This window comes from Bos mutus, chromosome 17 (genome assembly GCF_027580195.1).
Source record: "Bos mutus isolate GX-2022 chromosome 17, NWIPB_WYAK_1.1, whole genome shotgun sequence".
NCBI lineage: Eukaryota > Metazoa > Chordata > Mammalia > Artiodactyla > Bovidae > Bos > Bos mutus.
The window spans coordinates 20846683-20871056 of record NC_091633.1 but is presented as its reverse complement, the minus strand read 5'-3'; the positions used below and the strand labels follow the sequence as shown (position 1 = coordinate 20871056).

The 24374-nt window shown below is 45.8% G+C and overlaps 1 protein-coding gene across 5 annotated transcripts in view; it reads right to left on the bottom strand.

Moving 5' to 3' along the window:
* ZNF664 (zinc finger protein 664) overlaps positions 1-24374 on the bottom strand; it is a 36537-nt gene that overhangs the window by 7026 nt on the left and 5137 nt on the right. For 2 of the 5 annotated variants that reach the window (XM_070386306.1, XM_070386305.1), the window contains exon 3: positions 12789-12876. The exons of 1 other annotated variant lie outside the window; for it this stretch is intronic. The gene's annotated coding sequence lies outside the window, so the exon portion shown is untranslated. Of the gene's footprint in view, positions 1-12788; positions 12877-23805; positions 23981-24374 lie in introns of all 5 variants that reach the window. 2 more of the 5 variants (XM_070386307.1, XM_070386309.1) reach the window with 2 other exon arrangements.

Sequence of the window (24374 nt, the reverse complement as noted above, 5' to 3'; positions counted from 1 at the left end):
TGGTAATTAAAAGGAAAGAAAGTCTTCCTCTATAAACTCTTTCCAGAGAATGCAACAAGCCAGCTAGTAAATGTGCAACTGTAACGAAATGCATGATTCAGACCATGGCAAGAAATGAGTAAAAATAGCAGATGAAAGGCTGATCAAGAACTTCTTATACTTTTGAGGATCCCGCTATCAACCCCTGACCCCCTTATCATGTCAGAATACTTCAAGAGGAGCAAGTACACCCCCTGTCTCCTGGCCTGATGCCACAGGAACCACACAGGGTCACCTGAAACATTCTTGCCAAACACACCTCCTGGACTCCTTTTTATTTGAGGGAACTAGGAGGGAGGACTAGGGAACTACCAGGATACAAGCAGAAAAATATCAAAATGTGAGCCCGTCCACAGGACAACTGCCCATTTCTTCAACAAGTAAATGGTATGGAAAAAGTTGGGGAGGGAGGGAGGGTGGACTTCCCTGATGGTCCAGTGGTTAAGACTGCACTTCCAATGCAGAGGGCTTGGGTTTGACCCCTGATCAGAGAACTAAGATCCCACATGCTACATGCCACGGCCAAAAAAAAAAAAAGTTGGGGTGGGAGCTGCTCTAGATTAAAGACACCTAAGATATAACAATCAAATGTAACTTAAGGATCTACCTTCTTAGGAATTTGATTTGTCAAATAAGCCAGCTGCTAAAACGGGACAACTGGGGAGATGCCCAGGGGACTAGGTATCAGATTACACAAGGAACCGGGCTCACTGCATGCGGTGTGATGATGCCTTTGCAGTTGTGTAAACCAATATCTGTATTTTTAGAGATGTATACTGAGGCTTGTAACAATGAAATGATGTCTGAGATGTGTCTTAAAATGCTTGGGCTAAATAAAAATAACAGACAAAGCAAACGCGGGAGGACTGTTGTAACTGTTGAATCGAGGTGATAGATAAATAATGAATAAGACAGTCGATCTCTTCCTTTGTGTGTGTCTGTCATTTTTCAGGATAATAAAACTGGCCAACACTGGGATCTTCCTGCTCCTCTCGAAATGACAACCTGAACACTGCACAGAGGTGCACGTGAACTAAGCAGACGCAATCCTCCAATGGCTGTGACCTCGGCAGTCCATCCTGAGCGCGTGAGTGCGGGCGCCCTGCAGACGTCTCTGGAGCGAGGCGGGAGGCTGCCGGGGATGAGCAAGGGCCACGGGGAGCAGTGCTGCACTCGGCTCCTCCCTCCCTCACCAGCTCCTCAACCCGAACGCGGTGGTTCCCCTGGTGCCCTCCCTTGGAGGGGCAGCGGCCAGGGTCAGGGCATCCATCCAGACTGGCCTCAGAGAGACTGGCTCTGCTGGTGACATGAAACTCCTGCAGTCATTGTGTGTGACCTTCCACCAGAGCGCCTCTGGGCGGGGAAATCGGGTACTGCCGTGCCTTCCAGGTAAAAGGTCTGGGCACAGCTGTAAGTCTCAACGCACTGAGCGTAAGCCATATTCTGCAAGTAAAAGGCCAGGCAAAGAATCTCCAGACTTGCCATGTGACCAACGAGAGAAGGACAAACAGGCACCAAGGATCCCCACCGCAGCCTTTCCTAAAACAGCACCTATCTCACTGCCTCTTCACAGACAAAGGAGACGCAGACCAAGAGAGCAGGGAGGAATCACAGAATTCTGCACACCGCAAGGGCACGATGCTCCCAAGAATCTCTCCCGCGAAGCATGTTTGCTATCCAGTGTCCCGTAAGGGCTTTCACAGAGACAGTGTGTATGACTGGGGGCCACCTGGGAGACCCGAGGAGGAAGTGGGCTTGCAGCTGATGTCGCCAGGCACCACCACAGGCCACGTCCCGACTCTGCACGAGACCTCGGGGCACCATCAGCAAGTCTGTGCCTTCAACCTGTATGTGAGGAGACCTTTTCAAATAAGAAAGGTGCAGGCCGGCAGAGAAGTGAGAGGAAAAGGGTTTTAAGTAGCCCAACTGCCCCAAACCCCACCTTTCATGAAAAGGAGTTTCTTCCCTCCCTGAGGTCTGTCCATCAGGAGATTTGCCTCATGTCAACCGTGTGACACCAACACCACCTCATCAATACCTGTCCCCCAGGTCACTTAAAAGTAAGGGATCTAGGTGAATAAACAACCATGGCTGAAATGCAAGGAAGTTAAAAAACAAATGAGCCCTAAATACAAAGAAACTACGTCCTGAAAGAACAAAAGGTCTGGGCCCTAGCACGGGATAAGGGTCACCTGGAGACGGAGACGCAGGATTAATGGGCCATGAGGATGGGACTGTTGCCCTTGGAGGGCTGATTGGGCCACGTGCTCCCAAGTCTAGACACAGTTCAACCGGCGCTGTGACCAGGAGGCGGCACCGCTGCTGGACTGTGGGGTGAGGCCCGGAGTCTACCGCAGTGGCCCTGACCTTCCTTGCAGGCAGCACGCTTGTTTCCTACGGCATCAGGCTTGGGCCGGGGGAGGAGGCACAGGGTCTGTCATTTCTCTTGAAGTTTTGCTAACAATGGTTAGTGGGCTCCAGGGTGGTAGAGGAGCCCACTCTGGTCCTACCCGCAGGGGGCAAAGGTCAAGAGGCAGGTACAGAGTCGGGACACTGATTTTCTCTCCAAATTTCAGCCTGAATTTGTTGAAGAACTCAAAGGTAACAGTCCCTCTGCCCTGGGAAGAAGCTCATGAGGCTGTGCTGGGGAGGGAAGCCTGGATGTGGACTTTGAAACAGGATTATTTAAACACACTTCTGTGTGTGTCTTTCATATATTACTGTCTTTTACACAGCTGTCCCCAAAATATAATTCTACATAGGATAAAACAGTGAACTCATTTTTCATGGATTTCTTGTTAAAACGATCCAGTGGTTACAGAACAGAAGGACCCAGGCTCCACAAGGCAGGGGCTGGAGACAAGAGGGAGTGAGTGAGACACTGAGAGTGAGCACCCCACAGGGCTGGGTACTGGGCCAGCAGCAGGCACCAGTGTGGCCGTGTTCAGAGGACAGCCAGCTCCCCAACAGACGAGTGGATGCTCCAGAACGCTGACTCAGACCTAGACACACTCCGCACAGGCTGGCTGTGAAATCAAGACCAACCCCCCGATTGAGTATGACAGAAAGCCATGCACACCTGTCAAGGAGCTGGCAGACAGAAGCCTCGCCCTCAGACCCCACAGCAAACCGGCTGCCGTGGTGCACCATGTCGCAGGTCTGTCTACAGTGCCGTGGCTCCTATCATGCATTAAGTACAGATAACCCCGCTCTACAGTAGCTGCCTCTAATAGCCCAGTCAAAGCTACGTCAACAGAAATCAAACTAATTTTCTATCCAGAACCAGGCCTGTCAGAACATACGGGTTTATGGTTCTGACATTCAGAGGGACAAGGGCATCCTTCCTAGAAAAGATAAAAATGAATAAAAAAAGAATTGGAAGGAAGACATTCCGATGCCTCCAGCATCAACCAAGGCTCCTACTACCAATGGCAGTGGGCTGCACCAGCCACATGACTCATCTCCTCCCCACGTGCAGAGCAGGCAATTGTGTCCCAGGGCCTGGAGAAGGTTCTCAGAGATGATCAAAGGGCTGTAGCTCAGATGAGGATGACTCAGACTAGTCAGGGTGAAAGAATCCCAATCAACTCCCAGTCTCTTAATTATTGGGAAGTGTTTTACAGGAAGATCCCAGTGTTCCCAGTTGCCCTAACACGTGTTGGTTCATGCCATGCTGTTGAGTGTTTGATATCTAAGTGATACTCAACAGAATCCAGCCCACCCAGAAGCAGGCCCAGAAGAAAGGTGTCCCTGATGCCAACAGTCCTGGAAACTGAACTCAGACGCAGGATCAGCCTGTGCGAGAGTGCAGGCACACGTTCCACAAACACTCAGCCCCCAGTACTTGTCCGGCAGTGGGCTGCCCTCTGGAAGATCCTGTGATGAACAACACAGCCGTGGCTTCTGCCTTTGTGTGGTTGACAGTCTAGCAGGGGAGGCAACGATCCCAGTGCTGTGCGAGTGGTGCTGTGGCTGAGCAAGGCCCTGGGGACACAGCTACACACCTGAGGGGCAACCCAACTGGTTTCACATCACAAGGAAGACATCCAGTAAACTCTACTTTTAAACTGAAACCAAAAGGAGGAACCCTTTTGGAGGAACTCCCCCTGGGGAAGGTGTGTCTAGAGACAGCCAGGATGACAGTCCTAGGAGCGCACTTCAGCACATGGGAGGCAGAAGGGCGGGCGGGGCGGGGGGTGGGCAACTCTGCCCCCCTCTCAGCTCTACCAGATTATGGTTTCCTGTGTGATGGGAAAGGGCGCTTTCTTAGGATAAAACTCTAGGATTTGAAATTGAGGGGAGTGCGCAGCAATAGGCAATAATGTTCTGTCTGGAAACAGGAAGGAAGGCTTTCTAATTCACATGTAACTTCTGCCATGGCCACATGGCCTCTGATGCCATAGGAATCTGTCCCTAGAGCCTGGACAGTGAGGGAGCGAGGCTCCTTGCTGCAGGACTGAGACAAAGCTGGCCTAGTGTGGAGCGTACACACCTCCACTCACCCGTCCCCGCCACGTCCCTTTCCACAGCAGCCGTGACTTTAATGTCCCCCCAGATAACCACAAACCCTGCCAGGGAATCATCTGCTAGCGAGTCTTAAGACTGTACAACCTCTAGCGGGCCAAGACTATGAAGAAGCTCCAGCCTCTTATCCTCATCACCAAGAAAACATTTCAGAAAGAAGAAAGATTACACTCTTCTATAGACATCAAAGCCTGTGAAACCTACCACCCATCCGATAGCCTAGTCCTGAGAGCGAGAGTCTCCGTGCAGTCCCAGCCCCGTGGCCCCAGCAGCCCTCACTCCTTCACACTCAGCCCACTGAAAGCCGCATCTCCCCCAAGAATGGCACTTTCTGCCCTTTGTCATTCTGCAAAACACACACTTCACAGCTCTCCCACTTATTCACAGTGTGACTTTAAGCAAGTCATTTAAGCCTAAGACTCAAAGACCTTGAACGTAGAAGAGAAATGATACTCACACCTCTAACTCTCGGGGCTGTTACAAACATGAAATGAGACTGTGCACGAGCCCAGGCTCCATGTGCACGCCCCTCTGATCTTTCCTCAGCTTGCTGCATGTCGGGAAGGCTTGCCGTTCACTGGAGGGCAGCTTCAGGAGCCTGCAGTGCTCGCCCAGTGGCCGGTCACCTCCCTGCGTCCGTTCCCTCTCCGGACCATGTGCTCATCCCTATTCTGGATCACCTCTCCCTGTCGATGCAGCACTGAGGAGCCAATAACTCAGTGCTCTATCTTCCCAGGGTGAAAGCCAAGTCCCCAGATCTTTCTCTTGAGTTGGGGAAAATGCTCATCAATACTGGCTGTAGAATGACAAAGAAACTCTTTTCCCTAAAAATTCCTCTTGTATTCAATTTCGTAGCTCAGAATAAGGCTTGGTCACAGTATCCATCTCTTTCCTTCCCCCTTTCTCTGTGTCTCTGCTATCCACAGAGATGTTAAAAGTGTGCTCTAAAATATGCCCTGCACATTCTGCTTTCCTCACTCACTCCAGGTTTAAGGCTCCTCCTCCAACACACTAAGCCAAGAGCCTGACAAACAGCCTGGTTCATCTTACAATCATGCTCCAGCGACAGGCAAGAGGTCAGTTGTCTTCAGGGTTGGGTAGGGAATAGAACCATGTGCTCTTGTTCACTTGAAGACATCAGGGGTGAGTGGGCCCCTCCCACCTACTCCCCCTTAAAAACATTCACTCCTACAAATATAGTGTCATCGGGCTGAAAGTGGTCCACCAGCTACAAGCTGAGTCTCTTGCAAAAAACCCAACCCATGAGCACGGGACACCAAACAGCCATCCAACCCTGGGAGGCTCAGCTCTTTACAGCTGCTGTCCTAGACCAGCAGTTTTCAAAACCAAGACTCTTGAGGATTCCACACCCTTACAAAACAAGATCAAAATGAGTTTCAAGATAATACTAAAACGCTGCTTGCTTTTTTTCACCGTGCTGACATTTGCCTGGAGGATGCAAATGCACTGGCTGGCCAACGTGCCCACTCCTTAGGCTCCTCACACAAAACCCTGTGGCAAAGGCACCAGTAGTTGAAAGATTCTTCACCTCCAGGGGCTCACAGTAAAAAAAAAAAAAAAAAAAAAAAGTTCCAATTAAGAATATCCTTGAAGAAGCAATAAAAAATAATTCTTTAAATCTAGACCCTTTTATTATAACATTTACATTAAACATATCATGTTCATTATTTATATTGATATGAAATACACACACATATATTTTAATGTATATTTATCATATTCCTGGTTAAAATGGAACCACATCAGGTCACGTACCCAAGCACAGTGTTGTCTCAAGGAAGAACGCTTGTCTAACTGTCTGAGCTGCAAACTCAACTGGCATCTTCTCGACTGAACGTCATTTTTACTTGAGTGACTACACACTTGCTCTGCAGACTGGGTGCAGACGTCTCAGATAACAGGAAACTGATGGCATTTATTGCCAACTGTCAAATCTGAGCTTTCTAATGAAAACTAGAATCTGGGAAAACTCCTGTCTGTCACCATGGGCTCTCTAGTTTCCTGAGACTTGAAGACTGTCCTGATGAAAACGACAGTAACACTAACCATGAGTTTCCTGATATTATACATAATGAAATGTATGAACATTTTCAGCCTCTGCAAAAAGTGAACTGATGTTGTCCAAACGACCCATGTGTCAGGTAATGCATCATCGTGGGTAAAACAGCTACTCAAAGTTCAGGAAGAGACCGGGAATTTTACCACAGGATTTCAGATTGCACACTGCAAATAATCTGCAGGAAACCACCACTTGTCAAGTTTGGTATCAGGTCACAAAGGAACTCACAAGTACCTGAAAAGGCTACTGAAACCCCCTTTTCAGTTCCTTTGTTTGTGAAGCTGGATGTCTTCACCTACTTCAGCTAAAACAACATATTGCAAGAGATTGAGCACAGAAGCGGACATAAATATTTATACCACTCTTCCTACTAAATGTTGTTTTAGAAATGCATTATTTTCACAAAAATGTAATCTGTGTTAATGTGTAATGAGTTTGTCATTATTTTTAAATTAATACTTTTGTAAAATTTTAGTCTTCATTTCTATTAAAGTATCGATGCCTATAATCCACATAGACAGAAAGCCCTTTGAGGTCCTTAATAACACTTTTTAAAGTGTAAAAAGATCCAAAGCCCAAAAAGGGATTGAGATTCTATCTCAAACTCACTTTTTTTAAAGCTCAAAGTATGGGAACAAACTGTAAGATGAACAATTAATTGTAGTCAGTCATTTCCATCATTAGCCATCATTATTCTGGATGTAAGATACTATAGAGGTAATGATACTCCTCTAAAGTAACCCCAAAGTCAAGTTTTGTCCATAAGAAAACTGAAAAAATAAACACTACAAGAAATAATTCTCTACCCAGAGAGACGCTTTTTAAAGGATTCAGAAATTATCCCATCAGGCAGCAACCCCTGATGTGTTCCTGTAAGACCTTGATCTCTGGCCCAAAGGCCTTGTGATTTTTTATTATCTTACACGGTTCCCCCTGGACATGCCAGATGCTGCTGTTAGTGAAGAGAGAACATGGAACCTGTCCCCAGCGTGGCTAGAAACTCCCAGCCATGAGGAAGTTCCAGAAGTCAACTAGCTCAGACATTACTCGGGCCGCAGTACTACACCAAGGTACCTCTACTTGGCCCTTTTCTACAAGTCTTGGAACAAAAGATAAATGGAAAGGCGGTTCAGGTGCCTGCATACTGCCGAGGAACAGGGCTAAGAAGTTCAAGGCCACCCCTCTCTGCATGCCACAGAGATCTGGGCAGACAGCAGAGGCAGCGTCTATCTCCTCACTGACCCCACTACACCTTCAGAAAATTCCAGTCTAAACTACACATCACACAAGGTAGTGTCAACCTAGATACTCAACTCCACAGGCCCAATCCACTCACCTCTGCTCAGGTATCTACCTGAGAATAACTTAAGCAAGCAGTCACTCATCACTCATTCATCAGGACTGTGAATGCCACATTCATTCTATTTTGCTTCTATGTCACCATCGATCCCTGAACAGAAGACACAGCAGCCTGGAAGACACCCATGCTGGCTGCCCAGGGCAGGCTCATGTCCCCAGAAAGCCTTTCCAATTTCCCACACTTTTCCCAGTACCTCACTCCTAAGCTACCAAGGCCACTTTTCCTCATGCTGGTCCCTCTGCACATGCCCTGGGCTGCCTCAATGGCAACAGGTCACAGGAAGCCCCACCTCGTAAGGTCCTAGACCTCTCACCTTGGGGCTGGCTTCCCCTAACACTCTACAGAAGCCACTAAGGCCTCCACCTGGTTTGCTCCCCGCATGTCTTCACCTGCCCTTGCTGACAAATCCCCCGCTCCAAGGCCCAACCGCCAGGCCACTCTTCTGAGGTGGTGCTCTCACTCACACAGGTGAACGTAGGCTTCCTCGTCTTTCCAGGCTAACTTCAGCTGAGAGCGGAGCTTCACTTACCATGATTTACGCGCACATCTCTCTCCTGGGCCTAAATGTCCTGTGGTCAAATCCCTCTACAGCCTCAGAACGCGGGCCGGGCTTCTATCCACCCCGGGGCCCGTGCAGGTGCTTACACACTGCACCTTGTCACTGGAGCGCCATGACCTCGGAGCAGGGCTCCTGAACTAGTCTGTCAGTCCCTGGCCACTGGCTGCCGGTGGTGCGGCATCTACTCAGCAGCATGCATGCCCTCACCTGTATTCCCACACTCCCGACCAGGAGCAGCACTTCCTGAATACACCACTGATCATCAGTAGCCTGAGTAATGTAGAAGGACAGTTTCCCCCGGGGGTAGTGAGGTCAACTTTTCAGATCAGTCAAAGGAGTTTCTGATTGAGCAGGAGTCTCCAACTCAACTTCAACAATAACAGTGGATTTCAGGACACTTTGGATGCCCTCCTCCTGCTTCGCTCCCTCCAGTTGGTGAGAAAAGACTCTGATCCAGTATGAGTCCTGAGCACTAGAGGAGAACCCCGACGCTGGTGCCCTTCAGTCACTTGGCCAGGATCTCCCAGGGAGGCCACTCTTTCCCTACCCCACCCACCTTTCCTACTTGGGGCCCCAGGTGTGTGGGCTCCTCTGTCCCCACCCACTATTCCTGCCCACAAGTCCCAAAGCCCTACACACTGAAAGTTCTAGGTTCCCTGCCCTCACCCTTAACAAAGTCCAGTGGCCAAGGACGTGAGCTCTGGGTTTTACTGAGCTGTAGGGAGAGAGCCGCTTTCTCTCTGTCCTTGGGATGACTGTTCTTCGTGTGACTTGGCCTAATGACTCCTAATGGAAAAAAGATAAAAGACAAAAGAAACCATGCCAGATTTTTCTTTAACCAGAAATTATCTAAGAGACTATGAAATGAGGTCTGGAGAAGGGCAACAAGTATGCAGGGAGTGATACCAAGTTTTCTTCTGAGTCTGCAAAGAACAACTGCCTGCCTGTGTGATTTCGGTGATAGAGCATGACACAGGGACACACTCCTCCACTCCCCTCCAGCCAAGTCCTCCCACAAAAATGACCTACAAAGAGACACACAGCAGGGTGTGGGCCTGGTGCTGCCATTCGCTATGTGACCCTGGCTGATCTCAGACTGATCTGTAAAAATATGGATAATAATGTCTACAACACTCAGCTGTGATAATTAAAGAAGATACTAAGTGTGAAAGTACTTATCAGGGTGCCCGCAGCCTCACTGAAGCCAAATAAATATGAGTTTCCTTATTTCCCTTATTTTAATTAATGCATGACACATGCATTCATTTGCCAAGAATGTCATTTCACAGGCAGAGGCTTCCCGAGCCCCGGCGGTGCCTCTCCCTGTAATTAGGGTTCCTCCTCTGCTCAGAGTCAAACGCTGCTTTCTCACCCTCGCATCTGTCTCCTGCGTCTCCCAGCACTCTTCACTCTTGACCCTCTATTCAAAGGATCGTTTTAAAATACACCTGACTGCAGTGACATCTCCTCTCACTCTGAGCTGCCCACCTCTTTCCTGCTCTTGAACACTGTACACAGAAATGAACGCGGGATGGGACAGAGTGTGACTTGCTTCAGTTATGTATCACCTGAGCACCACATACAAGGCTCAAGTTCATCTTATCTATCTGGTAAATGTGTAAACATCTCTATACATTAGGAATCATAATAATTTGGTGGGTGGAACACTGGGTTTGCATGCGGTCCTAAGTTCAAATTCCTGATCCGTCACTGAACAGCTGTGTGACCACAGGTCACTTACTCATCCACGAAATGGATGGTTAAGACCTGGCATTAGTCATTCCGATGCTCACCCTCACTCATATCGTGCGGCTTAGAGGCCTCAACTTCATTAGCCCTTGAGAAGGAGCAGTACTGAGGGGGCACTGCAACAAAACCTTGCCAGGACACAATGAGGACACTCAGTGCCCGAAAGGGCCCAGATAAGTAAAAGGAGAAACACAGCCTGGACCCAGGGGACCTCGAGAGAAATGAAAAGTGGATTTTTAACAGGCCTGTCTCGAGTGCCACTTGGACTAGGAGTGCCACAGCAGTTGGCAAGTCAAAAAGTTTACAGATTTGGGATTCTAATTTTTAATTGTTAAAAAAAAAAAAAACATAATAAAACATACCATTGTTACCATTTTTCAATGTAGAGTCCACGGCAGTGTTAAGTATGTGCATGTTAGCGTGAAACATCTCCAGAACCTTTCCATCTTGTAAAACTGAAACTCTGTGCCCATTGAACAACTCCCCCTTCCATTCTACTCTGTTCCTATGAATTTGCCTACTTTAACTGTCTCAGATTCTGGCTACTTTTACACCTGGGTCACTACTTGTAACTTGTTTTATTTGGGAAACCAAGGTGAGTGTGATTGGGGGAGACAGGTCTGTGGAACAGGCTCCCTCAGAAACTCGAACCTTGAAGGCAGCTCACGGCTTAGCTGTTGCCACAATCCCAGGCTGGATGCCCTCTGGCAGCCAGAATTCAGGATTAGCACGGCTAGAGATGCATCACCACCCCACTCTCAAAAAGGGCCTAGGAACAGTGACAACAAACAGCACAGAGCTTCAACACTCAGGCTTTCGACTTGGGAAGACTGACACCTGAGGGGGATCAGTTTCCCTGTAGAAACATGTGCTAGCAGACGACTACCAAATGTGGCCAGTGGCCTCAGTAACACTCCTCAACCCCGAGTACTCTAGGCAGAAATGAGCACAGGACCGAACTGGAAACACAACACACCTGAACACTTCATCATTAGCTAGGCCCGTGAAGCCCATTCCTGATGTGGCATTTCACAGTGGGACTACATCACATGGAGACCTTTTTCCTCTGTTAGTGGAAACCTTGAACTTGAGACTAAAGTCAGCATGGAAAGAACAGGAATTCACATAAACCGAGGCCTGATCTCTGGTCTGACCACTCACAATGAAGAAGGCTGGCTGGGGACACCCAAGTCAGCATCAGAGAGAAAGGAGACAGACAGGGACAGCGTAGAGAGAAAATCCTTTGCCGCCGTGCCCAGGCAGACTCGCCCAGGCTTCCAAACAGGACTGGAGCTGGCGATCAATCCAGTGCCCAGAGAAAGGGAGGGGAGTGAGCTGGTCAGGAGCAGCCCCTGCCTTCCCACCCAGGCCGTGCAGAGTCAAGAAGAGAAAGACACCACACCTCCCCCTGGGCTTAACCTTCTCACCAGGTATAGTAACTACACCCACTAGGACAGAGGCCACTGAAACTCCTTTACCTCACCCAGTCAGTGCTCCTCGTGTGGCTGGGAAGTGAAGTCAGGGCTGGGAGTGGCCTAGAGCTGAGAATTCAGTCTCTGACAGTGAAGGGGAAAGACAAGAAGCCACATGCCCCAGGCCAACAGCTACCAAGACAGGGCTCTCCTTCCTTCTGCTGCCCAGCTGTGCGTGTCAAGGACATAAAGTTTTCTCATGAATGTGAACCACAGCAATTCAGACTATGGGTTCAACTGGAATATTTTGGATTTCAACAATGACCAAATGAAGAGGAACAAATACTTGTCCTATGTAAAATACATGTTGTCTTCTTGAGTTGAGCTGAAGAAGGAAAAAAAATTATTTAAAAATGATCACAAATCCACAGGTTCAAAAGAAAATGAAGGAAAAAATGCTTATGCTGGAAATGTGATGCTCTCAGAATTATGTGTGCACAGAGACTAATGTAACATCCTGCCCAAGGTAAGAAGACTTTCAGGAACTCATATTTAATAAGAAAGCTGATATTCAGCTTCAACAAGAAAACACCAGAAACACACAGAGTAACAAACTCAGCTCAAAAGCACGTTGTGGTATCTCAATGAAGGCAGGGACAATGGGAAAGATAACCAGGAGACCATCAGCCCAGAAACCAGGTTTCTGATCCAGAGGCCTTCGGGACAGCAGAGGTAAGTGGAGCAGGCAAAGGAAAGCTTTAATAACTAATGGCTCACATGAAATTGAGAAAATTAGAGTCCAGAGGTACAAAAAGGAACCCCAGATGGGACAAGGATGCTTCTGCTGACTTCAGAGTTAAGCAAGGCTGCTTAAGGTCTACAGAAGTCAAAGCCAGATCCAGGCAAGAGTGTAAGAAAAACCATGAGTCAGGGAAAGTTGCTTCCTCATTGAGCCCTAAAGGGAACATGCTTAGAAAGAACTCCAAAGACATTTTGGATTGTCTTTAGAAATAGTTGAGGGTGATTCTCCATCTACAGAAATGGTGAAAAAAGGGCAACACTTACCACAGTGACAGAAGTCAAAACCCCCAAGACATTCCAGAGGAAGAGGCAGGGCCCACAGTGGCTGAAGGGCAACAAGAGCCTCAGGATCCTGCAGGGTCAGAGACATGCGGAGAGAAAAGGAAAAGGCGTGTATCAGGGATGACTGAGGATCGCCAAGCTTTTCAAAGAACTGGGTATTCTAAATACGGGTCCCAGCTGACCCTCTTATAACCAGGACTCATTCTAAAATGTGAAATGCAAGGCATGCAGGGCCAAACAGAGGATGAAAAAATCCGAGAAACTCTATAAAGGAAAAGCCAGGCATGGCTACACAACTTCACTTCAAGACACAGGAATCCTAGTATCATAAATAGCCTCTTGTTAGGAATTTACCCACACTGAGTTCTAGGTTCGTATTAGAGACCAAATAACTGACTGGGATTGGCTGGAATCTTCAAGAGTCTTAATCAGTATGTGAATCAATACTGTTTTTCTCACTTATTTTCCAGGTGAGAGGGTGCTGAAGAAGTAGGGACTGAAGGCGGGTTGAGCCGGTTCATATCTTGGTTTTACCACATGCTGGCTGTGCAGCTTTCACCTCAGAGGTTAAGAATGGGATTAAAGAAGATAAGAAAAAGCACCTGACCTTGTAAGGGACCATTATAAGGTAGTTTGAGGATTAAATAAGTTAATGTATGACAAGTATCTAAAACAGGGCCTAGAAAATGTTAAGGGCTGAACCACGGTTAGCTATCATTATCATTATCTTATTTATTCCATCTGCTCCCTCCCCCTCTGCTATATTCTAGAAGTGCTAAGAGTACTTTGGGTGTAGATTCCAAGACCTACTTTAAAGTTTGGGGAAATCACTTTTCCTTGGGAAGTTTGATGGCATCCTGAGGAAGTCAGGTATCACTACTGCCAGGCGACATTCAGATGGGACACTTCATTTGGAGACTCGGGCTGGTGCTAAGTTGCTATGTCTATATAGCTCCCCAGAACTTTGAGAGGAAGGAAACATGTGAATGCCATGAGGCTCGAGTTATCCCAACTCTGCTAACAGCCATTTCAGCAGAAATCACTAACACGAGAAATGGAATCGTACAGGTCGCCCTGAGTGACCCTGCAATATCTGAGACTGAATAAAATGGGGAGAAAAGGGGAAAATGAAAATGCTGTCAATATATTTAGGGATTTCAGTTTCTCTACAGGAACAAAGCGTTGCCTTGGAATGAAGGCTGTTAATAGGATATACTTTAAAGGATAGAGACTTCAAATGGTTTTGACAGGGGGCCAGGTTTTTTCTTCCTTGCTGAACTATACGTGCCGATCATGGTGCCTGCTGGCCTGAAAATCCTACTAACGGAAACTGCCTCAGCTGCCATGGACCACATGACTGCTCCATCTCACATCACCACAGCTTCTGAGGGCAGGTGCAGACACCTGACCCATGAGCTTAACAGTGACCTCTGCTGTGGCCTGGAATAACAGTAAAAGTTGCAACAAAGTCACATTCCCAGTCTCTCCCTCAGGAATCTAAACAATACTGAGAACCAGGTGATGAGCCATGAGAGATGAAGCTGAAAGGTTAGGATATACAAGGGAGCTGGAGTGGCCATGTGCAATCACAGCAAACCAAAGTCATGAGGGAGTAGAAACTCTAAGTAAAGTAGAAAACAGACTGACAGGCTAAGGGAAAGGGATAAGCCAGACAGCAGCAAGAGGAAAAAGACACAGAGGAAGAGAGCAGCCCTGAGACCCCACTGTCGATGGGAAAGACTGCTTCTCTGAGCTGCCTTAGCGAACAACAGCTTTCTGGTCCAAGTGCATCCTTAATGTCATATCCCGTTTCCTAAAATGGAATGGATCTCTGCTCTTTGTAACAAAAAAAGAGCAGTAACTAAAGCAGTTACTTCAGCTCCCTTGAGAATGGAGTTTTCCCAGGAGGTAACAGTGCCTCCAACAAACAGATTTCTGGCAAGTCCACCCCAGCCAGACGTGCCTCAACATCTCAGTAGAAGAGGGGTGTCTCATTCCCTATGAGCCTTCAGTACAGGCCCCAAAGCTTATGAGCATCTTAATGGCCCATGAAAATGTTTTGAGACCTGAAAAAATAGTTACTGGATGTAAAATATGAAAAGAAAGCAGTAAAATCAAAGTTAATAAATGTTTAATGCCTACAACTAGTCAAATGAAGCTTAACTCTCAGTTCTGTATAAGCTACTTTTGCATGGGACAGGGGTACATGTTTTTGTTTGACATGTGACATGCTAAAGGTTGCCAAAGACAAAAGTGCTGAGGCCTTCAGAGGCCTGCAAACCAGTCCTGGGGAACCAAACATGCTTGGGCGTAAGCTGGAGCCCGCCCACCCTACCCTTTATAGAAGCTTACATGTTAAATATTATGCCTTACTATTCAAAACTGAGCAGTCTGAAGTTAGAAATCAACCCTCACTTTCCAAATTTAAAAAGACTGTAATTTTAGCACTCCTGAGTTAGGAGTCTATTATTTTTTCTTAATGAAATATTTTACAAAAAGGAAACAACTTCTAATAGCTGTCCTATCAGTTCTACCAAAAAGAAGGGAAATACTGTTGTTCAGGTTGCAAATGATCAGGTACATTTAAAGGCCATCTGTCAGAATAATAAATCAAAAATTGATCACAGGTACTCTCTTCTTATACAAGAGTCCTCTCAAATGTCAGGAATAGATCTGAACATTCTCTTCCATTTGGCCAGATTCCCCCTTTCACTGGGCTTCCCTGGTAGCTCAGACAGTAAAAAAAAAAAAAAAAAAATCTGCCTGCAATGCAGGAGAACCAGGTTCGATCCCACTTGGAAAGATCCCTTGGAGAAGAAAACTACAACATACTCCAGTATTCTTGCCTGGAAAACCCCATGGACAGAGGAGCCTGGAGGGCTACAGTCCATGGGGTCGCGAAGAATCCGACATGACTGAGCAACTACCACTTTCACTTTGAGAAAAACATAAGGGACCACAGAAGTTACACAAGATTTAAATCTTACACCTGCAAAGCACAAAGGCAAATGTAATTCTCTTTCTGCAGTCTGCTTATCTGGGCTCTTACTGGGTGAGCACAGACAAGCTCTCCGTCTGTTCCAGCTGTGGCCACTTCCCCCTCCTCATTGTCTCTGCCCACCTCCCCACACACTCTACACCTCCTGGTCCTGCCCCACACACCAACGCTGCCCCGGTACATCCCACCCACACAATGCCTCCTCTGCAAAATTGTTCCCTAGGAACTCCCTGGCGGGCCAGTGGTTAGGACTCTGTGCTTTCACTGTCGAGGACCCAGGTTCCATCCCTAGTTGGGGAACTAAGATCCCAGAAACCTGCGTGGTGTCCAGCCAAACAAAACCAAACAGTTCCCCTCCCCTTCAGAGCCCAAGAGCCTTGTTCACTTTTTACTCTGACTCTAATTTACACGCATCTCCTCGATCCCCAGTCCCCTGCACTTTCTCACCTCTCCTCAGGCCTTCACCTCTTCTTTTAGTCCTTCTTTCTAAATGAGTATCTGCTAAAGGGTCCTCACTCCATCTTTTTTTTTTCTTTTAAGCTCAACCTCCTGACTTGAATGAGAACCATTTCCATAATGACAATTCCACATTCTCTCATAGCAGGAATCTTTCCCTATCATCACACAGTGAACTGAAAATCACTAATTCACCATCTTCCAAGATCCTGTAAAAGGCAACATCTTCCCCAACAACTCTTCTAAGCCAGGAACTTTGAAGTCAACTTCCCCTGCCCCCCCCACACACATCCTTCCACTGCATCTGATCTCTGCTTATTTTCTACTCTCCGCATTTAAACCCACGAAAACTCCCTTCTACCTTAAGGAAAACCAACACTTAGCCATCTCTGCTGCTGCTGCTGCTATGTCGCTTCAGTCGTACGACTCTGTGCGACCCCATAGACGGCAGCCCACCAGGCCCCGCCGTCCCTGGGATTCTCCAGGCAAGAATACTGGAGTGGGTTCAGCCGTCTCTAGCTGCTATATATTTTCTCCATTTCCCCATCCAGGCTTCTTAGAGACTTATTCTCCTGATTTCTATCCTTTCATTTCCCATTCATTCCTCAACCCACCACTACACTGCTGAAGTTCCTCTTGGCACCTTCTTTCTCATGCTGGACACTCCCTTCTATGACTTCACTCTCACTCCATCCACTGGTATTCCTCAGTCCACTTGGAGACTCCTCCCCCTCCCCAAGTACTAGTGTTCCTGTGGGTTCCATCCTGGCTCTCCTCTGCTCCCTACTCACACCCGGACAAGTTCAACTATCTATCTAGTCCACTAGTTCTTAATTCTAGCTGTTAAAGAAAACCTTTTGTAGGAGTCTGTGTTTTAACTGTTCATAATAAGGCCTCCAGACGGAGAAGGCAATGGCACCCCACTCCGATACTTTTGCTGGAGAATCCCGTGGACGCAGGAGCCTGGTGGGCTGCAGTCCATGGGGTCGCTAAGAGTCGGACAAGACTCAGCGACTTCACTTTCACTTTTTACTTTCATGCATTGGAGAAGGAAATGGCAACGCACTCCAGTGTTCTTGCCTGGAGAATCCCAGGGATGGGCGAGCCTCGTGGGCTGCCGTCTATGGGGTCGCACAGAGTCAGACACGACTGAAGCGACTTAGCAGCAGCAGTAGCAGCAAGGCCTCCAGAGGGCACTCAAACACTTGCTCATAAATCTTCATGGATATTTAAGCTAAGGCATTAGAACCTGCAGCGAATTTCACAGTTGATTACTGCCTCTAACTAGTTACTAAGCACTGTGAAAACTGGTACAGCTGGCTTTCTGCAGGATCCCCGATTCTAATTGTGAGTCTGGGGGCTTATCACAAGGTCCTAATTCTATCATGATAGAGAGATACAGTGATAAGTTACTGAATACTGGTTAACTAAAAACCTGACTTGTGTTTGCTGGCTGATGCCCAGTACTTTGAATCACTGAAACATTCTTAAATCCTATCAAGCTTAATCCTACACGTTTGAAATGCACATCTAAAAATAATTTTGAAAGCCAGAGGGACATAATGGGGCTTACTCTGAGGAAAGAGGGTTCAGATTTTTTTTTATGAATTGTTTTATCATTTACCTAAACAGGCAGAATTTATAACCTTTGGGACAGAGGATTGCTCTAGCTGAACAAGAGCTTCCTCACAAGATTTGGCACATTACTGTGGAAGGCAATGCAAAATAAGCTGTGGAAATAAGCTATGACTATTTTATCAACTTGCAGGTTATAAAAAATAAATGAGCTCTAGAATAGCTTTATTGAATTTCTTACATCAGGTGACACAAGAGACACTGTATATTCTCGAGTTAGAATAAAGCTGTAGAAATGCTTTAATGTCAGCAACAGAAATTACTGCTTTTTCAAATTAAATTTTGAATTCTGCTGATACAACTGCAAAGTTAATTTCATTTTTTTAAAATTTCCCTTCTTCCAAGCTCTTCCATAGCATAAGTATCTACCATAGCTGTAGGTTAGCTGCGGTAATTCTTTACACTTAGGCTAAATGACTTTGATTTGCCAAATCTAGGTTGACTCCTTATCCCTTTATCACATCTCTGAGCCATTAGAACCTACTGTCCCTGCCAGTTCTGGGAACTTTCTCCTCAGCTGCCAGGGCACCGCTCTCCCCCGAGACCCCTACCTGCCTTCACCACCTGGAGAATCTGCCCCTGTGGGCTCTGCAACAGGAACCCAGTCAGCTGAGCTGACCCAATCAGATGCTTGTCCCTGAGAGTTCAGAACTGGGAGGTGGAAAGCCTGGGTCTACAGAGTGAACTGAGAGGGACAGTGACTCGGGAGAGACACAGGCAGAGAGAGCTGCACCGGCTCCTGGACGCTCCAGACGCTAGCAGGCCTCAGCCAAGATACAGCATGGGGTGCCATGGCAGCCTCCTCAGAGATCCCCCTGCACTTAGGCCACTTCAAACATGTTTCTTTCTTTTAACCAAATGCTTTCTGGTGAAGACATCCTCCTCCTCTCTGATGAGTTCTTCCACAGGCCCCGTCTCCCCTACCTCTTCCTAGATGGACCACCCCCCAGCTCTGCTCTGAGCCTCACCTCACTCTGGTCCACACACTGTCACCCAGACACAGCTGCTATGCCAGCCGTAAGGGGAGGACACTGTGACTGACTCTCCAACCTCTAGCTATACTTCTGTGCGAGCCTGAATGTTTGTGTCCCCTCAAACTTCAGATATTGAAACCTCAACCCCACTGCAATGGTGTTAGGAGGTGGGGCGCTTAGAAGGTAATTAGCTCATGAGGGTGGAGCCTTCACGATGGGATGCGTGTCCTTATAAAAGAGACCCCAAGAGCTCCCTCGCCCCTCTGCCATGTGAGGACACGTCAAAAAGATGGCATCTATGAACCAGGAGGCAGAACCTCACAAAATATATATGAAAGTCACTCAGTCATGTCCAGCTCTTTGCAACCCCATGGACTATATGGTCCATGGAATTCTCCAGCCCAGAATACTGGAGTGGGTAGCCTTTCCCTTCTCCAGGGGATCTTCCCAACCCAGAGATTGAACCCAGGTCTCCCACACTGCAGGCAGATTCTTTACCAGCTGAGTCACCAGGGAAGCCCAAGAATACTGGAGTGGGTAGCCTTTCCCTTCTCCAGGGAATCTTCCCAACCCAGAGATTGAACCCAGGTCTCTCACATTGCAGGCAGGTTCTTTACCAGCTGAGCCACCAGGGAAGCCCAAGAATACTGGAGTGGGTAGCCTATCCCTTCTCCAGCAGATCTTCCCAACCAAGGGATTGAACTAGGGTCTCCTGGATTGCAGGCAGATTCTTTACCAGCTGAGCTACCAGGCAGGACCTCATCAAACACTAAATCTACCAGCTCCTTGATCTTGGATTTCCCAGCCTCCAGAACCATGAGAAGTAAATTGCTGCTGGAGCCACCTGGTCTGTGATATTTTGTCCCGCCAGTCTACATGGGCTAGCACAACTTCCAGTGGCCAGGTGAGCACTTGCAGATGGATACAGACTTGGCACCACTCTGTGTCCTGGCCTACCTCTGTGTGGAACGGACCAGTATGGAAACATCAGTAGAAATCACTCCAATTATTCAGCCATAACTCTCAACAAGATAACTGACTACAGCACCATCACCTGCTCAGGAGAGAGTCTAGAGGAAAAGGCAATCACAGTATTACTCAAAGTCAGGGTCATGCAGTCTTAAATAACTCCAATAACTCCATATGGAAGACATCAACAGTCCAGTCTAAGTTAGACAGATACTCCCCAAACTTAAACAATATATAGATGTGTAACTATATTCCAAAAAATAGTTACCACAGAAACAGTTTTTAATAATGGATTTATACAGAGCACTCATTCATAGAGCAAAGTATGTATTTGCAGCATAAAACCAATCTTTGCAAATTCTCTCAGGAAGAACCTACAAGTGACATGTAGCTTCTCTACAGCCCTGTTCTGTACGCACATCCAAAACTCAGTCTGTCATCTCCTCACCAAAGCCAACTCTGTTCTCAGTTGTAGTAAATCGGTCCACTGGTCACTCAATGGCCTAAGCCAGAACCTGGTTACCATCAACCCTCCTCCTGCTCACAAAGTCTATCTTCCCAGTTGCTCCTGAATTTATCCACCCACCTAACCTACACTCAGCAAAGCCTCCATGCCTGACTTCCTCTAATCCATTATCCACTGTCATGTAATCTTTCTAAAATGCAAAATGGGATGTTCATTATCCTGCTTAAAGCTTTTCAATGGGTTCCATTAATTCTCAGTGTAGTTTTCAAATTTATTCATATGGCTTTTAAACTCTGATCAGTGTGAGCTACTATTTACTTCTCCTGGTTCATCTCTCACCATTGCTCACTCCAATTCTAGTTCCAACCAAACCAAACTTCTTCAGGCTCCCCAGATCTAGTCTGCTCCTAGGCCTCAACCACTACCCCCGTCCCCCGACCACGGTCCTTTTACCTCTGACCCATCACACTTGCTATTCCCTCCATTTACCTTCGGTCTCACCACCAGACATCACTGCCTCTAGAAAGCTTACCCTCACCTCTGGATTCTGCATGACCCCTTCTTTTGTGCTCCCAGAGCCCTTCCAAGTCCTCAACCTCATCTCCACTATCACACTTCTTTGGCTTTGTCCTCCACTAAGCCCCACGCTACGCCACATCCACAGAATCCTGCAGGTCCATGAACACTTGGCAAGGGAGCAAATCTACCTACCCTTGGCATAACCCCGTCAGTCCTCCCACACCGTATGGCCCAAGATACCTTGAGCTCCACTCTGCTGAGTCACTTGCAGGCCCTGAATAATAATCAGGCTCCCCATGCTTCTGCCCCTGGTCCCGTGGCTAAGTCCTACTCACCCTGAGTCGGTAAAAGGCAGCGTGCTTTACAACCCGATGTGTGTGTTAGAAACACAAAGAGTTAACAAGAGTCAAACTAGGAAATCCCAGGGCCCACATTTAAGTTTCTGCGTTTATTCTACAGTTATGAGAAATGAGAACTACTTGTATTCTGCATATTGCTAAGAAGAAAACTTCCCTCCAAAAGCTGAGAGCAACAAATATATCACTCAGAAAACATTCACTTTAAGGATACTTTAATATATGACAGAAGTATTTTTTAAAGTGTACACATCTATTAACTATGCAGCTAACAAATGTCCTAGATATGATGCACTTTTAAAAAGTAAATGCTCCATTATAAATGAAATAACAAATTATAGATTCAATGACATATAATCCTGGAAAATAAAAAAGTAAAAAACTTAAGTGTTCCAACATCCTACTACCCAAAGTCCACAATTTTTAAGATTTTCATTTAATTTCCTCCAGACATTTTACCATCAGAGGTTTTTGTGGAGGGCTTTTGGGACTTCTGTTTAATAAAAGTTTTAACCACATAACATATGCAATTTTGTACCCTGATTTTCTTCACTTAACACTGTCGTAAGCACTTTAATATGTTTTCTTCATAAATATTTTAATAGCCAATAATGTATTACCCAGTTGATAACTTAACCAGCCTGCAAATGCACCCTTAAAAATAATTCTATAATATGTATCTTTTATACATAAAGCCTCTCTGTACTTAAAAATATTCCTTTGATGGTTTCTAGGTGGTTGCTACATCAATGAATATGATAACTTTTAAGGTCCTTGATACATATAGCCAATGTAACATAAGTGTGTGACATTTTTGCTACACCCAGGTACTAGGTCTTAAAACTTTCTGTCTAAATTTGGGCCTTTGTTAACTGAGAAATTGTAATATCTTCATTACAGAAGTAAATACTGTTTAAAACCTACAACAATCCAAAAGCATGTAAAATAAATATAAAATCAATCCCAGAAATAAAAATTCAATCTCCCCTATTCTCCTCCCCTCAGAAGAAGTAATCACAACATATTTTCCACATATTTTTCTAGATCTCTATTTTCATTCAGAACACACACACACAACCACACACATTATTTTGTTTTCTATCTTACAAAAAATGGAACTAAACTTGCTCAAAAATATATTCTAGATATCCATCCAGGCTATGTCAATACATACAAATCTGCCTTTCTTTTTAAAAGCTACCTAACATTCCATAGTGTGGAGGCAACAAACTTTTTCTGCATTCATCTTCAGCTTTTCCTCTTTATAAGTGATACTGTGACAGACTTCATTCATACTAACTTTAACCTGTATTCTCTTATTAGAATATCCCCAATTCCCTTAAGTGTATCTGCTGGATGAAAGCATATGGGTGTTTTTAAAATTTTGATAGGTTTAACCAAATTGTCATCGGGAAAGGGCAAACTAATTTCAGTCAATTCTAAAGGAAAGCAACCCTGAATATTCACTGGAAGGACTGATGCTGAAGCTCTAATACTTTGGGCCACCTGATGCGAAGAGCCAACTCATTGGAAAAGACCCTGATGCTGGGAAAGATTGAGGGAAGGAGAAGGGGGCGACAGAGGATGAGATGGTTGGATGGCATCACCGACTCAGTAGACATGAGCTTGAGCAAACTCTGGGAGATGGTGAAGGACAGGGAAGCCTGGCGTGCTGTAGTCCACGGGGTCACAAAGAGTCAGACAAAATTTACCAGCTGAACAACAACAAAGACCGTATCAGGTAGCTTTTCCTCTACATACTTGGAGAGCATTTTAATTTGCCTGAGAGCCATTCCCTCCTCTACAAAATCTCACCGTTTTAATTTCCATTTCCCTAACCACCAGTGAGGCTGAATTTCCTGTCATCGCTTTGACACTTTCATTTCTCTATGAGAACTATTAAATGAGAACTATTCACATCCTCCATTCATTTCTTAACTATGTCAATTCTATTATCCTTTGTTTGTGAAGTCGCTCAGTCATGTTTGACTCTTTGCGACCCCAAGGACTGAAGCCTACCAGGCTCCTCTGTCTCTGACCTGGGATTTTCCAAGCAAGATACTGGAGTGGGTTGCTATTTCCTTCTCCAGGAGATCTTCCTGACCCAGGGATCGAACCCGGGTCTCCCGCATTGTAGGCAGACACTTTACCGTCTGAGCCACCAGGGAAGTGGCTTTTTATTATTTGTTTGTGTATGTTACCAGAACTTTACCCCAAGTCTGTCAACTTATAATGTTTTTACATCACACAGAAATATCAGCTTTGATGATATTCAAACTTATCAGTCTCTTCTTTAGATTTGGGGCCTTAGTCTTACCTATTAATGAACTGCTTACCCTAGAAACTTATTTTCCAACATAATAAATTCTCATATTTTCTTCCTATACTTTTACAGGTGTTTTTGACTTTAAGCTCATTCTTTAATTCAAATAAGTCATTTTGAATAAGGGGAAGTAGAATATTTCTTTCCAAATAGTCATTTATCCCTCTACAATGTATCCAAGATTATATCCAATATATCCAACTCAAAATACCAACTTTATTAAATAATAAATTCCTCTCTATATAAATGGGTTACTGGACTCTACTTTGTTCCATGTACCAACCTCTCTATTCTTGTACTCACCATTTACATAACTGTACCATTACAGTATGTTTTGATATCTGGCACAGCAAATCCTTCATCAGTATTTTCCACTTGAAAAATTTCTTGGCCACTCGAGCCTCGACATTTAGTCCTCTGGACAAATTTTAGAAGCAATTTATCAAGTGTCCAAAAGTAAGTCTCACTGGGATTTCAGCTGGAATTACATTGAAGTAACAGTTTAATTTGTTGAGTACTGCAAGCTTTACAAAGATGCCGTCTCTTTCCAAAGCATGTAATGTCTGCCCACTTATTTGGGGTAGCTTTTAAATTCTTCAGGTAAAGGTTTCTAATTTTTTCATAGAGCTTTTGTATGTTTATGTGTTACTCTTAAATGTCTTCTGGTTTTGTTGCTATTGAGAATACAGTCTTACTTTTCTACAGGAATAATTACAAATTACTTATTAGTGAGATTACACATCTTTCTAAATGTCAAACAAATTGTATCTATATCCATTAAACTATTGAGCCACATCCTGCAACCATGTGTGTGGATTTTCATTTTCTCATTGATTTGTGTGAGTTCTTTACATGTTGAAGATATTAACTCT